Source organism: Dromaius novaehollandiae, chromosome 4, assembly GCF_036370855.1.
Source record: "Dromaius novaehollandiae isolate bDroNov1 chromosome 4, bDroNov1.hap1, whole genome shotgun sequence".
NCBI classification, from domain to species: Eukaryota; Metazoa; Chordata; class Aves; order Casuariiformes; family Dromaiidae; genus Dromaius; species Dromaius novaehollandiae.
This window is the reverse complement of record NC_088101.1, coordinates 65416973-65422638: the sequence shown is the minus strand read 5'-3', so window position 1 is coordinate 65422638 and position 5666 is coordinate 65416973.

Sequence of the window (5666 nt, the reverse complement as noted above, 5' to 3'; positions counted from 1 at the left end):
AATGACTGCATTTGTCATAATTTTGTTGAGAATCTGAGTGTGAATAAAGATTAGACATGGAAAAGCAAACAAGCAAATAAAACTACAAAACCTGAGTTTCTTTTGTCTGTTCTATATGGTACTTTGGAAGAAGAAATGATTAAAAAAAAATATATGTTTAAGTGTAACTGTACTGTTGAAATAGTATAATAATAATCTGGAATAAATTCCTTATTTCCTCTTTTAGGAAGAAAGGAGAATGAAAATAATAGGAAAGATAGACATTTGTTGATAATCTGCACTTTTTTAAGAGCAGGCAATTTTTTCAGTAATGAAACGTGTTTCAGTAACAAGGGAAGGCATGACTGTATTTTCTTTTAAACATTTCCACCAGAATAATTATCTAAAAAAGTTCTAGTGGCTTGCTGAATTTGGTTTTGTAAATGACAAATAACATGTACTTCTTGGATCATAGATCTCACCTGTCATCACTTGAGACATGATCAACATTTAGCAGAAGACAAATTTCTAATTATTTTAGCTTTTCAAACATAACAAATGATTTAAAATAGGGATATCACTGACAAGTCAGTGTGATTACAAGGCAGTGTCCTTTTTGTCCAAGCTGGAATAACATTTTTCTTGTACTTAAATTATATAATCTTTTCTGAAAAGACAAAATGTGCAAAGCTCTTTAACAAATATGAATACTACTTACTGTTTTAAAATGAATTTAGACTTCTTCCTTAAAGATTAGCACAACTAAATGAGCTCAGTCTATTTCATTTATCCAAAAGAGGATTAGGATATAACTTGATAACAGTCTGGAAATACTTACAGGAGAGTGACTCCTAGTAATGGAGAATGTATTTAATACACTGTAACCAAGCCATCAGTCAATACTCTTTTCTGATAAACTAAAGAGACTGACATATTCAAAAGCTTTCACTATAAAGCTGTTTCAGTTTCTGACTTCAAAACAGCTGCACATATACAAAGGATATTAGCTGAATAATAATACTATTAAGTTAAGAAGGAGTGAACAATGGGAATATTCTTTAAAGAATGTTAATCAGTTTAAAAACAGACAGCATGTCCCTCACAGGTGAAAAATAAGTTTGTAACCAGTGTTTGAAGTTTTAACAATCTTGCATCTTTATGCAGAAGACTAGGCAAAGGCCCATGAAAATTGTATGCATTTCTTATACAGGTCTTTCCTTTTTGCTTTGTTTTTTTTTTTTTTTTTTTTTTTTTTTTTTTTTTTTTTTTGCTGGAGAGATTCTGTCTGCAAACCCCAAAACATCTGTGGATATTTAGCCACTTACAGCTGTTTTCTTCAGGATCCTGGACTCTCTTGGACTTATGAAGCAGTATTTAAACATTTACTTTAGTAGAATAGTCCTTGTTATTTCTTCTGCCTGGACCATGGTGAAATACAGTAGAGGAAGAAAGAAAATTTGTCCTTTGTCCTAAAGTCAATGCATAAACTATACTTTCCAGCACTTCCTATGCCAAGCACAGCAGGTGCAAGTGTTCATTACAACTCAATTCAAATAAAAGTTACCTCATAAGAATATCAATTATAGAAATTTCCTCCATGGACTAATAAAGGTATTGCCTGTTTCAGTCCTAAAGCCCTAAAGATAATGAGGTCATAGGAAAAAGTAAGAACAGATCCTTATTCCTTATCTGCAAGTTTATGTTGATTCTACCAAATAAAATGCTTTAAGGAAAGAATTCCAATGAGAAGATGAAAATGGATTCAGCGTTCAGAAAGACAAGTTAGGAACATGAATAAACTAGCCTTAAAAGAGGGGGGAAGAGATGAGATTAACACAATTATGTTTCTTTTCATATGTAGATGAATTTTCAAGTATTCATGTAGAGGTGGTTAAACATTACTAAAACTAAAAGCAAAATTCTATATTATCTTTCATACTGAGTAAGAGATGAAAGAAATTTCAAAAGTTTTTCTTTAGCAGAATGGCTCATCTTTTCTCCTTCTGGACAAAGAGCGTACAACAGCTGGCCTCAAAAAAATCAGTGGGGAAAGCTGTAGTTATTTAAATGACAGGATTGTATCTACTGTGTTGGAGAGCCAAGCTAGTAGATAAGGCATAGCAGGCACACATAACAGTGTGGAAAAGTATCACAGATCTTCCTTTTATCTTCTTAACATATACAAATCATGTCTTAAGGAAAAAAGCTATAAATTCATAATTGCTAAGAAGGAACTATACTAACTTACATGTCTTCCAGCACAACAAAAAGAATATAAGCTTACAGTATGGACAACAAAGGGTCAAACAAACAAACAAAAAGACTATCAAAATGTTTACGTACTGCAACATAAAATTAGATCTAAAATATCTTCATTTATTCTGACAAAAAGATTTTCAGTATTTTAAATACTTCGAAGTTCAGCCCTTCAGAAATTTATTTAAATATATTTGCTAATTCAGCATTCTATGTTTGTCTGTATATAAAACTCTATGTAATAAAACTGATAGATGAGGACAGTCAGATAATCAGAAACTCAGACTATATGCAAATAGCTCATATACACTGTACCTAGAATGTGCTGAACCTGATTACTTGTCATATTTTTAGTTGTTGCACTAGCATTAAAATCTATAATATTCCATGGTTTTAGTTATGATTTGTAATGGATATTTACAACATAATACAGAACAATATGTGTTATCCATGGCTTAACATGAGATAAACCTTCTATTTAAACTTGTAAATGGAGTTTTCAATAGAAGTTCTGGATTCTAGGGCTGTAAACCTTCTGAATAGAAGTGGAAGCCATCAGATCGTGTGTGCACAGAAGCTGCTATATATCACATCCTATGAGCTTATGTGGACCCAATCTCTTAAAAAATCCTCTGTCATAGTTAACCAGATTGGAAAAAAAAAATGCTTTGACAAACTGGGAGCTGGAGTTTTTGAAAAAGGTTTTCCCTGCCTTCTATATTACCTACAGTTGTTGATAATACTTCAACCCAAAACTACATAAGAAGAAATATACATTTGGGGTCTCTTGATGAAAACAGCTTACATTTTACTGAAAAGAAATTGATTACTGATGTTTTAGCTTATTTAGTTGCATATGTTATAGTTTATTAGCTAGTTATAGGATTTTGTTTCTCCCAGGACAGTAAACAAAATAGTAGTTAAGAGAATTCAAATTTTCAAAACACTCATGCAGAAGAGTAAAACATGACTGTTCTTTACAAAAGCCATGCTATTATATTTTAAGGTCCAGTTATGTCATGATCATCAGATGATTCAGGGTTCAGTTTTCAGCTACTGTTATCAAATATACTCAGTTAGATACACATTTCTGTCTCATAATAGCACCCAGATGATGGAAGAGATCATGGTCTGGGGTAGATCAACAGAACATCATTCATGTCTTTGGACTTTTTATGACTTGCATAATCAGAATGCTCTCTGTATATATGGAGGATAGCCAGGTGAAAATCTCATCATGAAATGCAGTTTCCACAAAACTTGTGGATAATTACACATTTAGGACATGAGATTTAAAGATCTACACAATTTAAAGATCTTTTATAAAGCAAGAAAATAAAGCAGGTATATCCACGAATCACTAAGATGTTGCAATAGTAGGATTAAACACCCATCCTTTTGATATAAATACAAAATTTCTTTGGGGTGCTCAACTGAAATGTTTAAAAATTTCTGATATATTTTCATCTTCATCACAGTGGTTCTTATTAGCAAAGGTAATGAGGGTAACAAATAGAAATTGGAAACGGTTGAAAAGATATCAGCATTTATGTCTAGTTTGCACATTACAACCCAGTCTGAGTTAGGAGATACCTATCTTTGCCTTCCTTCATTGCAAAGATAGTGTAACTTAAGTTCCTGATTTAATGCTGCTTTCACTTTCACTAGGGTACATTAGGACTTTCTCTATTTATTAGAGTTATGCAGGTAATTAAGACAAAAAAAATGATGTCAGAGGTAAGGTCTTCCTTTTCAGATTTTTTTGGAACCATTATTATTTTGGATCCAGCATTGTGATGTTGAAAGTCATGTCATCTCTTACAAAAATTTACCTATCATGAACCACTTCTCTAGAAATCACTTTTTGTACTTTGGGCTGCTTGAAGATTATTAGAATGGAATTAATTCTACCTAGTAAGGTGGTAAGAATGGTAAACTGGTGAGAAAGCAGAGTAAAAGAATTGGTGAACTACATATCCTTATATGGAACGGAACTGCTCTCTCAGCTGTTGCAGGATTTGCTGATTATTTAATTGCTAGCTGTGTTATTAAGCAAAAGTGCTGTTGATACTAAACCGCAAAGATTAACAATCACTCAAGTCACCTTGATGCCAAAGTCTATTCCTCATTCCTGACCTTTTTTTCAGACGGAAGGAATCATTTTTACTGCACTATTTAAATGCTGTAGCTTATTGCAGTATGTAGTACATCGTATCACCACACTAACCTTAACAGAAACATATTTGATGCCAGATTATTAAAATCTGGTTAATCATTTGGCCACATCTGTGCTTTTGAAATTATTCCACAAGGCAGGATATACACTATGCATAATAACAGGAAAAACAACACAGGGCTTCAAAACTGTTCAAATATAAATGAAAACATAAGCCTTGCAGAATACTCCCGTTTCATCAGTCAGCATTCACAGATGTGCAGCGACACATTATGGTGCAAAAGATCCTGAAAAATAACCCTTGGCATAGAGGACCATTAGAGGTCCATAGAGGACAACTGTGATCATTCTCGAAGATGTTGGTAATGCTCTGGGCTGAGACAACGCTAGAAAGAGACACGGTGGAGGGGGGGAATCTGTATGTCCCAGATATTGTGAAGTGCTTCAGGAAGCCATTGCAGAAAAAGACAAGTTATAGCAATCTTCAGAAAACCTTTAACTGTGACTGGGGCTAACTTTGCTCTCAGCATTCCCATGATGCAGCAGATCACAAGATGCATCTGACAAGCCTCTGTGTTGGATACCTGGCTATTTTTACTTGCATAAAATAAAATTCTCACCATTCAAAGCGACAGATGTCAGTTTAAGGGAAATGAGTAATTTTTAATGACAGTTTCTTTCTCAGTGTTTGTATATTTCTGTTTTCAAAATGAATTCCAGGGTTAACCTTGTAACTGAAGCTCCCTATTGTGGCAGCACTATCCTTGCACAAAAGGTAAGCACCCCTGTTGCTAGGCTGCTTTACAAGGTGGATACTCCTCTCTCTGTATGTGGGGAATTATGAAGCATGTGATTACAGGATAGAACCCACTTTCAGATTTCATGTTTACTTTCTTCCTAATTGTGGGAAAATATATAACTATAAAAGACTTAAGCTAAGAAATAACAACAAATTGAAGGTTTTTCATTTATTGCCTTTAATTGTTTTTGCTTTATTAATTTTCTCCAAGTCTGTCTTTCAATGCATCTCACAGTTTTCTACTACTGTTCAAGGGACTTTTGTTTGGGTCCTGCTCTCATTACTTCTTAGTACCTCCTTGGTATCAAAACTCCCCAATGTTTATAAACAAAAGCAATTGTTTTTAAAGCATTTTTTTCTTTTTTATATCTGTTTAGTATGTCTTCTTTTTGAAGCTTAAAAGCTTTCTTGGGAGCCAAAGAGAGAGGGTAAAATCTCCCTAGCTTTCTAACTTTA